Source organism: Choloepus didactylus, chromosome 8, assembly GCF_015220235.1.
Source record: "Choloepus didactylus isolate mChoDid1 chromosome 8, mChoDid1.pri, whole genome shotgun sequence".
Taxonomy (NCBI): Eukaryota; Metazoa; Chordata; class Mammalia; order Pilosa; family Megalonychidae; genus Choloepus; species Choloepus didactylus.
In genome coordinates this window covers 110,723,551-110,736,325 of record NC_051314.1, presented here as the reverse complement: position 1 = coordinate 110,736,325, position 12,775 = coordinate 110,723,551, and the positions used below count along the sequence as shown (strand labels likewise).

General features: G+C 36.9%; 2 pseudogenes; one reads left to right on the top strand and one right to left on the bottom strand.

Moving 5' to 3' along the window:
- Positions 1-252: 252 nt before the first annotated feature.
- On the top strand, positions 253-1,144 carry LOC119541220 (annotated as a pseudogene).
- Positions 1,145-4,725: 3,581 nt separating this feature from the next.
- Positions 4,726-5,896, bottom strand: LOC119542879 (annotated as a pseudogene).
- Positions 5,897-12,775: the final 6,879 nt, after the last annotated feature.

Genomic DNA, 12,775 nt, shown 5'->3' with positions numbered 1-12,775 from the left:
AGGCCTCGCCCACAATTGATTGAGTCACATCTCCATGGAAACACTCAATCAAAAGATTCCAATCTAATCAACAATATGTCTGCCCCACAAGATTGCATCAAAGAACATGGCATTTTGGGGGACATAATACTTCCAAACTGGTATTCACGGGCTATTCTAAAGGTCTGGAATAAGTGGGACCAAGCCTCAAAGAAGACCTTTAGAGGGTAGAGACCACGTGGCTCTGGTGGGCTCAGGTCTCCCTTGGATGCCATGGTGGGCCCAGTACGGGGCACTGGGGCTGGAGTGCTGGATTTCCTCTGAGTCCTGCCGTGGGTCAGCCTCACTAACTTAAAATCAAACCCTGGCCCCAGAAAACCAGAGAGAAGACCAAGGGATTGGAGAAGAGGTAGAAAGTGTGGCAGAGGCCATAAAGGAGAAAGGTAGAGGGGTACCCAGCCCTGACTGGGCTTTGAGGTAGGCCAAACTCCGTTTTACCTCTGAATCCCAAAATATGGGTTTAATGAAGGACATAGCTTCAGACACCAGTACCAGCTGTTGAGTCTCAATAGACTGCAATATCTTATTGTTTTGGGTCGAGTTGATCCTATGCAACCCATTGACTTAATCCAGCTTGTCAATGGCAGAAGTGTGACAATCCAGCCACTTAAAAGGGATTATGGTGTCCAGCTTGTAGAGGAGGGGCTGACACCTTTAAGGTGAAAGATAATACTGAAGTACACTTGGCTTTAACACTAGCCATTGCTGCAATTGAAAAAAAATGGTTGTGTTGTTATGACAGCCTTCTATGACCCAAGCAAGTCTGGAAATTTTATGTAAGCTAGTTCCATTCTTTTTTGCGTGGACAACCCATTCCGAAAGGTATGCTTCCATCTGAATCCCTGGTCCCCTATTACACCAATACAAAGAACCACGGCTATCTGGCAGATCCTGGCAGATTTCCTGAAGCAAGACTTGAGCTCACCAAGAAGTACGTGGTATCTTACCTGATATCACCAAAGATGAGCTATTCAGGATGCTAAGCACTTAAAAAGACCCAAGGCAGATTTTCTTTGGTCTTGCTTCAGGATGGGTAGTGAATATGGCTGATAAGAAAACCTTAAAACCCACAGATGAGCATCTCCTCAAATATTACAGCTCATGAATAACCTTCCAAGAGCAGAGCTGTTAAAGAACACTGTACAAGGACCTAAAATATAGGTATTTCTCATTGTATCTTCCTAATGGGTAATTCTCCAGATGTAGATGTTACTTTTCAGTGTAATTGTGTCTCTTTTTCATTTTTATCTGAAAGCAAAATAAAAATGCTGTATACAAAACAACAACAACAACAAAAGAAGGGCCTTAACACAAAGCCATTCAACAAGAAAACCCTAGACAAGAGGGAGAAACTGACCTTCAGAATTACCACATGAAAATAATCAGATGCCCAGACATCAGCAAAAAAATTACAAGCCAAGAACATGGCTCAGTCAAGGAAACAAATATAAACTTCAGAGGAGACACAGAATTTGGAACAACTAATTAAATAAGTTCAAACAAATCTCCTAACTCAATTCAAGGAGATGTAGGAAACTATGGACAAGGGCTAAGGATATTAAGAAGACAGTGTGTGAGCATAAAGAAGACTTTGAAAGTAAAAAAAGAAACATAACAGAAATGGGGATGAAAGACTCAATAATGGAGACTAAAAATACACTAGAGGCATACAACAGCAGATCTGAACAGGCAGGAGAAAAAAAAACAGTGAACTAGAAGTCAGGAAAATCAAAATCATAGTCAGAAGAACAGACAAAGAAAAGAATAGAGAAAATTGAGCACTGTCTCAGTGATTTGACTGACAGCATGAAGCATGCAAACATATGCATCATGGGTGTCCCAGAAGGACAACAGAAGGAAAGGGGGCAGAGAGGATATGGCTGAAAATTCCCCAAATATTATGAAATACATAAATATATTGTCCAAGAAGCACGACATACTCTAAACAGAATAAACCCTAATAGATCAACTCTGAGACACATAATAATCAGAATGCCAAATACCAAAGATAAAGAGAGAATTCTGAAAGCAGCAAGAGAAAAGTGATTCATCACATACAAGGAATCTTAGTCAATAAGACTGTCAATTTCTCATTAGAAACCATGAAAAAAAGAAAGCACTAGTATGATATATTTTAGGTTCTGAAAGAGAAAAACTGCCAGCCAAAATTTCTTTATCTGGCAAAACTGTCCTTAAAAAATGAGGGAGACAATTATAAAATGGGCAAAAGTTATGAAAAGACATTTTTCTGAAGAGGAAATACAAATGGCTTAAAAACACATGTTCATCTTCACCAGCTATTAGGGAAATGCAAATCAAAAACCACGATGAGATATCATCTCACACCAATAAAAATAGCTGCCATTAAACAAACAGGAAACTACAAATGCTGGAAAGGATGTGGACAAATTGGAATTCTTATTCATTGCTAGTGGGAATATATAATGGTACAGCCACTGTGGAAGACAGTTTGACGGTTCCTCAGAAAACTAGATATCGAGTTACCCTATCAACTGGCAATTTCACTTCTCAGTATATACCCAGAAGATTTGAACGCAGTGACAAGAACAGGCATTTGCACACCGATGTTCATAGTGGCATTGTTCACAATTGCCAAGAGGTAGAAACAACCCAAGTGTCTTTCAACAGACAAGTGGATAAACAAAATGTGGTATATATATACAGTGGAATACTATGCAGCAGTAAGAGGGAACAAGGTCCTGAAACATATGACAACATGGATGAAACTTGAAGACATAATGCTGAGTGAAATAAGTCAGATGAAAAAGGAGAGATATTGCATGTTGTCACTAATATGAACTCCCTGAACAATGTAAAATCAGTGTTTTGTAATGTAGAATATAAGGGAACTAGAGATAGTCAGAAGCTAGTGAAGGAAGGATGATTACTTAATACGTACAGACATGTCAATGAGGGTGAACTTAAATGTATGGGAATAGACAGAGGTGATAATAGTTCGTTAGTGGGATTATAAGTATCAGTGTCACATTGAAGGCAAACAATTGAAAGGACTTGTTTAAAGATACGTATCCCACAAGTGCTTGCATGATCCACTTCTAAGGTATGACATTAGTACAAAGAGTTAACAGAATGGTATATGGGAAAAACTACATACTGAATATTATAGACTATATTTAATAGGAATACTTTACCAGTACCACCCTAATACTAGGGATAAATAACTAGGGGCTGACAAGAGCTTTGGGGTGTTTTATGTTATCATAATTGTTTAAAATTGAGAGTGATGATGACTGTACAACTAAGTGAAGATAATGTGAGACACTGATTGTTTATCTTGGACAGAATACATGTTACATGAAGTTAGGAACCCCTATTTAATAAGTCAAGCCCATGATCTACTAAGGCTTGCTCTAGTGAAACTTATGGCTTAAAGGGTAGGCTAAGCCCACCTATAATTACACCTAGGAGTCACCTTCAGAGAACCTCTTGTGTACCTCAAATGTGGCCTTTCTCTCTTTAAGCCCAACTGGGCAAATAAATGCATTAACCTCCCCCCTACATGGAACATGACTCTCAGGGGAATGCATCTCCCTGGTGACATGGGACACGATTCCCAGGAATGAGCCTGGCCCTGGCATCAAGGGGTTGAGAATGTCTTTTTGACCAAAAGAGGTTAAACAAGGGTAACAAACTAAGGTTTCAGTGGCTAAGAGATTTCAAATAGAATCAAGAGTCTATCCTGGAGGTTATATAAGCTCCAGCTAGATATTCCAAATGCCCACAGTATGCCAAGCCCTAGCCAACAGTAGTCCCCAAAATACCAAAGAATACCTAGGTCCCTACCTGAAACTCTATAAAAGTTTCACTCACTAAGTTTACTTATCAGAAACATAAATCCCCCAGAGTGCTCCTATGCCAGATAAGTCCTCAAATCCTGAGGCAACAGCCTCTCCAAGAACACCAACGAGATGCAGCCCCCTTCCCCATAATGTTGACACCCCTATTCAATACGAACAAATTAGGTTGGTCACTGCCCTGAAGATGCAGACAGTGATCAAATAAGTGGGAGGGGTAGCAACTGATTTAAAGAGCCAGGAGTAGCCAGCATCAGCACAATTTTTTAGCCTCTAAGTCAGTGTAATTTTCTAAAGCTCATTACAATAGCAAAGAAAAACCAGCTGATTGGTTATACTTGTCACAATTCACTGATTTCCAAATGAAGAAAAGTCCTCCCCATCAAGGTGTACTTGAGACAAATAATTTATTCCCTTGAAGGGTACCTGGAGAAAAGTCCAACTCATTCCTGCTTACTGTAGTCTCGTGAACTTTCAGATTAATTAAATAGCATATTTTCCAAACTTCACACATTCTAGGCCCATTTCCCAAACAGAGCTTTCCTCAGTATTAATGTCAAAGCATACTGAATTTCATATTATATAAAAAAAGTATCTACATTATATTACCAGTTAAAATGAAACTTGTTTTTAGTTAGTTGGAGCTGATATCCTTGTTGTAACAATCTATTAACAATTCTGGCATTTACACTGTGTGTAATTTCAGAGATGCCCATAAAAATTGGCCTGTTGATGACTGAAAAAATAAATCTAGGTGTTAAACAAACCAATTTAATTACAAAATAAGGAATTTGAATAAGAATATATATTTTATTAGGCATTTTGGTAATAAATTGTTACTCTATGGAAGTCAATACAGTGTATTTTTTTTTTTTAAGAAAATGAATCTGACGGTAGTTTCTCTGGAAGGAAGATTACTTTTCCAGTTGCTGGGGATACTGGAGCCTTCATACACATTGGCAGCAAAGTCTTTCACCTGCTCCACCATCAACAGATCCTGAACAAAATGACTGGGTGTTTCACTGCACACTGAATGGATCTGTCCATTTACGATGGAAATTATCTTTGCTAAAGGCAGGCTGATGCTAGAAAGACTGTCCACGGAGCCCCTGGACTGCAGATCCTGTCCCGTGGGTCAGAAGAACTCGGCCACATGGTCCAAGAGTTGGTTAAAGCCTTGGTTCAGGCAGGTGGTCAACATCATCCTGAAATCTGGACTCTCCTGCATGTCTCCTGTGGAGTTTAAGCATTGTGACATCTCTAGGGGAAAGTCCACAGGCCTTGACAGCCAGCAGGGCTTCTTCGTCCAGCATCATATAAAGGCACAGGAAGGATCCAAGGCCATCCTCATCCACCCAGGGAGAAGAGGCTTTCTGCTCAACGAGAGTTCTGATATCTTTTAGTTTTTGCTCCAAGTCCAAAGGGACAAGGGATGCTTAAGAGAAACACTTCCTAGAATGTTCTGCGCAGCTTGCTTAATGACAGTGATAAATTCAGTCAGGCTGTCTCCAAGGAGGTGCTGGGGACTTGATAAATACTGTTGTTGGACCAGGGGTGCAAGAACTGTGGTGCCATTTTTGCCAACTGCTGCGCTATCCAGGTAAGTGTATCCATCAATTATGTTTAACTGAACCTGCAAAAGAATGACCAGTGTAAATGTACTGTATACAGCCATGATACTTCTTGTGAAGCATATTATCTTCAGGTCTTCCCATGTTTCTAGCTTATTTGAGGGCCTGTTTTCAGCAGAGCTTTGAGGCTCTCAGAGTTGAGTTGAGTTGCTGCGTTAAGGCCTCTCTAAGTGTGGGAAGCATGGACAGCAATGTCATATTGCCAGTGCTTTGGTTGCTTTCAAAATGATACTGCCATCGAGCTTGGGCAATATACTCTGCAATCTCCCTTTCTTGTATTTCTCAGATTTTCTTCTGTCCATATTTCCCCAGGATATATGCACCTCTGAGCATCGTGCCCAGGAAGAGGCTTTTGTGACGTTTCGGAAAATTCCACATGGACTGCAGCATCTTCAGCTGGGATGCGGGGCTCACCAGGAGGCCGGCTGTCCCGCCACGACCTGGTAGAGCACCTCTGTGTCGCAGGCACACTCGGGATAACAGGACACAGTGGGCTCTCAAACTACTTGTTAAATCATACTTTGAATGTTATCACTTTTCTGTATATATGATATATTTCAAAATTTTAAAAAAATAAAGGAAGAGGAAGTTTTTAAAAAAGATTTTAAAAATGAGTGAGAGTTTAAAATTTTCAGAGATAAAGAGAAACTGAGAGTTCATCAACAAAATATCTACCCTACAAGAATTACTAAAGGAAGTTCTGCAGGTTGAAAGGAAAAGACAGGAGAGAGTGGCTTTGGGGAGTGTGAAGAAATGAGGATCATCAGTAAAGGTAAGAAAAGGGTATATGCAGAACCCAATAGAGTACCATATCCTCAATGTACAACTGTACTCTTTAATTACTGTATGAATCAGAATACAATGGAACAAGAAAAAGGAATAGTACCTGGGGCTCTCAAATAATGGGCTTAAAAATATAAACAGAATGTGGAACAGAAACAACATAAAGAGAGAAAACAGGAATACGGGAACAGAGAATGTGTGTGGTATTGAAGCTAAGTTGGTATCTTTTCATATTAGTAGCTTATAGATGTAGGTTGTATAATATGAACCTCAGGATAATCACAAAGAAAGTATTTTTAAAATATACAGGAACAAAAGTGAACAAATGTAAAAAAAAGTTCTTTCACAAGCAGATGTACAACACTATTATAAGAAGTTAATAATAGGGGGCTAAAAGTGGAAAATAACTCCCAGGGAGGAATCTGGACCTGGCATCATGGGATGGAGAACATCTTGACCAAAAGGAGTAAGTGAAAGGAAATGAAATAAGTTTCAGAGGCTGAGAGATTCCAAAAGGAGTAGAGAGGTCACTCTGGTGGGCACTCTTACACACAATATAGACAACCCTTTTTAGGTTCTAATGAATTGGAATAGCTAGCAGTAAATACTTGAAACTATCAAACTACAACCCAGAACCCTTGACTCTTGAAGACAATTGTATAAAAATGTAGCTTATGAGGGGTGACAATGTGATTGGGAAAGCCATGTGGATCACACTCCCCTTTGTCCAGTGTGGGGATGGATGAGTACAAAAATGGGGTCAAAAAAAAGAAAAAAAAAAGCACCCAGTGTCCTTCACTTTAATTGTTCTTTTTCACTTTAATTTTTATTCTTATTACTTTTGTGTGTGTGGTAATGAAAATGTTCAAAAATTAATTTTGGTGATGGACACACAACTATATGGTGGTACTGTGAACGATTGTATGCTTCGTATGACTGTATGGTATGTGAATATATCCCAATAAAATTGAATTATTAAAAAAAATAAAAATAATAATAGGGGTCTATATGGGAAAAAATGTACCTATAGCAAACTGTGGGCTACAGTTAATAGTAATATTTTTGTACTCTTTCATCAACAAGAACAAATGTACCACACCAATACTATGGAACAATACTATGGGGGGCAGGGGGATCAGGAATATGAGAGGATTAGAGTTTTCTTTTTTATTTTTATTTCTTTTCTGGAGTAATGAAAATGTTCTAAATTTGATCATGGGGCTGTATGCACAACTATGTGATGATACTGTGAACCCGTTATTGTAAACTTCAGATGTTTTCTATGCCACGTGAATATATCTCAATAAAATTGTATTTAAAAAATCTTTGGAGAAAAACATACAAGAGCAAAAATGAGAAGATCAACTATATAGAAAAGGAGGTTGCAATAAAGGAAAAGAGAGACAACAAAAGATATGATAAATAAATACCAAAGGACAAAATAGCTGAAGTACTGCCTTTATAATAATAACACTGTATGTTAATGGATTAAACTCCCCAATTAAAAGACACAGATTGGCAGCATGGATAAAAAAAAAAGGAAGATCCAAATATATGAGGTTTACAAGAGACTCACCTTAGACCCAATGACACATATAGCTCGAAAATAAAAGAATAGGAAGACATATTACACCAAACAGTATTGAAAAAAGAGCTGGGGTAGCTATACTAATATCAGACAAAATAAACTTTAAATCAGAAGCTGCTACAAGGGACAAAGAAGGACACTGTATATTAATAAAAGGGGCAATCCACCAAGAAGAAATAATCAAAAATATTTATGCACCAGAATCATGGTGTCCAAAAATACATGAGGCAAACACTGGCAAAACTGAAGGAAGAAATAGATAACCTCTGCAATAACTGTGGAGACAATTACACCACTCTCATCAACAGATAGAACATCTAGGCAGAAGATCAATAAGGAAACCAAAAACTCGAATAATGTGATAAGCGAATTAGACCCAATAGACATATACAGAACATTGTACCCCAAAACAGCAGGATATACATTCTTCTCAAGTGCCCATAGATTATTCTCCAGGATAGTCACAGTTGGGTCACAAAATGAGTCTCAATAAGTTTAAAAAGATAGAAAGTATACAAAGCATCTTCTGTAACCATAATGGAGTGTAGCTGTAAATCAATAACAGGCAGAAAACTGGAAAATTCACAAATATATGGAAGCTAAATAACACTCTCATAAACAATCAGTGGGTCAAGGGAGAAATTACAAGGGAAATCATAAACATCTTGAGATGAATGAAAACAGGAACAAAACAAATGAAAATGTATGGGATGCTGTGAGAGGGAAATTTACAGCCCTAAATGCATGCATTAAAAAAAAAGCAGAGAGAGCTAAAATTAAAGCACTAACTGCCCACCTGGAGGAATCATAAAAAGAACAAAAAACTAAATCCAAAGCAATAAGGAAAGAAAGAACAAAGATTAGAACAAAAATAAATGAGATAGAGAATTTAAAAAAAAAAATAGATTAACAGAACCAAAAGTTGGTTCTTTGAAAATATCAATAAAATTGAGAAGCCCTTAGCTAGAGTAACAAAGAAAAAAAAGATAGAAGCGATGCAAATAAATAAAATCAGAAATGAGAGCGGGGACATTACTACTGACCACACAGAAATAAAAAGAATCATAAGAGGATACTATGAACAACTGCATGCCAACAAATTAGACAACCTAGATGAAATGGACAAATTATTAGAAACACATGAGCAACCCATGCTGACTCTAGAAGAAATAGAAGATCTCCTGAGACCAATCACAAGAAAAGAGATTGAATCAGTCATCAAAAATCTCCAAAAAAAGAAAAGACCAGGACCAGATGGCTTCACAGGTAGGAAATCTACTAAACATTCCAACAGGAATTAATGCCAATCTTATTCAAACTCTTCCAAAAAATATGAATAGGTAGCAACTATTCAACTCATTCTACAGAGTCAGAATCACCTTAATACCAAAGACAGATAAAAATACAACAAGAAAAGAAAATTACAGTCCAATTTCCATTATCAATATAGAAGCAAAATCCTTGACAAATCACTTGCAAATAAAATCCAACAGCACATTAAAAGAATTATACACTATGATCAAGTGGGTTTTATTGCAGGTAATCAAGGGTAGTTCAACATGAGGAAATAAATTAATGCAATACACCATATTGACAAAATGAAGGGGAAAAAAAACCCACATAATCATCTCAATTAATGTAGAAAATCATATGACAAAATACGGCATTCGTTCTTGATAAAAACACTTAGAAAACTAGGAATAAAATGAAATTTCCTCAACCCTAGGAATAGAAAGAAACTTCCTAAACATGATAAAGGGTATACATAAACAACCCATAAAGCTAACATCATAGTCAATGGTGACAGACTGAAAGCTTTCCCTCTAATATCTGGAACAAGTCAAGGCTGCCCACTTCCCCACTGTTAATCGACATTGTGCTGGAAGTTCTAGCTAGAGCAGTTAGCCAAGCAAAAGAAATAAAAGACAACCAAATTGTAAAGGAAGAAGTAAAATTTTCACTATTTGCAGATGACATGATCCTATATAGAAAGTCCTGAAAAACTGACAACAAAGCTACTAGAACTAACAAACATATTCAGCAAAGTGACAGAATACAAGGTCAACACCCCCAAATCATTAGTGTTTCTATACCTTAGTAATGAGTAATCTGGGGAGGAAATAATGAAAAAAATTCCATTTACAATAGCAACCAAAAGAATCAAATATCTAGGAATAAATTAAACCAAGGGTATAAAGGACTTGTACATAGAAAACTACAAAACATTGCTAAAAGAAATCAAAGAAGAGCTAAATAAAGAGAAGTACATTCCTTGCTCATGGATTGGAAGACTAAATATCATTAAGATGTGAATTATACCCAAAATGATTTACAGATTTAACACAATCCCCATCAAAATTCCAAAAGCCATCTTTGAAGCATTGGAAAAGCTAATTATCAAGTTTATTTGGAAGAATAAGGGGCCACAAATAACCAAAAACAACTTGAAAAGAAGAACAAAGCTGGAGGACACATACATCCTGACTTATTACCAGGTTACAGTGGTAAAAACAGTATGATATTGGCACATGGACAGATATATTGACCAATGGAATCAAATTGAGAGTTCAGAAATAGAACCTCACTTTTATGGTCAATTGATTTTGGACAAGGCTCCCAAGTCCACTGAACTGGGAAAGAATAGTCTTTTCGATGGATGGTGCTGCGAGAATTGGATATCATGTAGAAAAGAATGAAGGAAGACCCCAATCTCACACCATATACAAAAATGAACTCCAAATGGATCAAAGACCTAAAAATAAGAACCAAGACATAAAACTCCTAGAAGAAAATGTAGGGAAGCAGCTTCAGGATCTGAAGTTTGGAAATGGTTTCTTAGACTTTACACCCAAAGCACAAGCAACAAAAGAAAAAATAGATAAATGGGACCTCATCAAAATTAAAAACTTTTGTCCTTCAAAGGACTTTGCCACAAAAGTGAAGAGCAACCTACTCGATGGGAGAAAATATTTGTAAACCACATATCCAATAAAGGTTTAATATCCAGAATACATAAAGAAATCCTACAACTCAACCATAGAAAGACAACCCAATTTAAAAATGGGCAGAAGACTTGAATAGACATTTCTCCAATGAGGAAATACAAACGGCTAAAAAGCCTATGAAAAGATGCTCAACATCAGTAGCCATTAGGGAAATGCAAATCATAATCACAATGAGACTCCCTTTCACACCCAGTAGAATGCCTACTGTTAAAAAAGCAGACAATTACAAGTGTTGGAGAGGCTGTGGAGAATTAGGAACACTCATTCATTGCTGCTGGGAATGTAAAATGGTGCAGGCACTGTGGAACAGTTTGGCAGTTCCTCAGAAAGCTAAGTATAGAAATACCATATGATCCAGCAATCCCTCTACTAGGTATATATCCAGAAGAATTGAAAGCAGGGACTTGAACAGATATTTGCACACCAGTGTTCATAGCAGCATTATTCACAACTGCCAAAATATGTAAGCAACCCAAATGTCCATCAACTGATGAATGGATAAACAAAATGTGATATATACATAAAATGGAATATTATTCAGCATTAAAAAGGAATGAACTGCTGGTTGATGACACAACATGGATGAACCTTGAGGACATCTGTTGAGTAAAATCGGTCAGGAACAAAAGGACATTGTGTGATCTCACTGATGTGAAATAATTAGAATAAGTAAACTCATAGAGTTAGAATCTGGAATATAGATTATCAGGGACTGAGCTGGGGTTAGGGAATGGTGAGTTAATGCTTAATTTGTATAGAATTTCTATTTGGGTTGATTGCAAAGTTTTGGAGATGGATGGTGGTAACAGCAGTACATCGTGAATGTAATTAACAGCCCTGCATTATATATGTGAAGGTCATTAAAAGGAAATTTAGGTTATATATGTTTCTAGAATAAAAATTAAAAGATAAAAAAACAAGCTATAATTGCTAATTATGCAGAGTGAAAGAAGCCAATCACAAAAGGCCCCATGTTGTATAATTTCATTTATATGAAATGTCAAGGATAGGCAAATCCATAGAGATAAAGTAGATTAGTTGCTGTCAGGGGTAGGGGGAGGATAGAACGGCAGTGACTGCTAACAGGTATGGGGTCTCTTTTTGGGTGATGAAAATATTCTAAAGTTAGATAGTGGTGAGGGTTGCACAACTCTGTGAATATATGAAACTATACACTTTAAAAGAGTAAATTTTATGGTATATGAACTTTAAAAAGCCGTTATATTAAAAAACCCTCTAAGACTGTAAAACAAAAACAGTTAATTCTAATATAAACTATGGATTATAGTCAATCAATAGTATAATTATAATAATACTGTTTCATCAGTTGTAACAAAAGTATCACGCTAATGCAAAGTGTTAATAATAGGGACAAGTATATGTGTGAGTGAGAGTATATAGGAACTCTGTATTTTCTGTATAATTTTTCTGTAAACCTACAACTTCTCTAATAAAATTTTTTTAACATGTATTGAAAACTAAAAAACACAGAATGGAGTTCTGATTCAGGCAACAACATGGAGTAAACCCTGAAGACATCATGTTGACGGAAATAAGCCAGACACAAAAGGGCAAATATTGTGTGATCTCACTGATAAGAAATAATTAGAATAAGCAAATTCATAGAGTTAGAATCTAGAATATTTGTTACCAGGGGCTGGATTGGGAGTACGGAATGGGGAATTAATGCTTAAAGTGTCCAGAATTTTTATTTGAGTTGATTGTAAATTTTGGAAATGGATGGTGGTGATGGAACCACTACATCGTGAATATAATTAACAGCACTGAATTATATATGTGAATGTGGTTAAAAGGGGAAATTTCATGTCATTTTTTGTTATTAGATTAAAAATTAAAAGAAAAAACATAGGACCGCAACCCAGTGAACCCTAT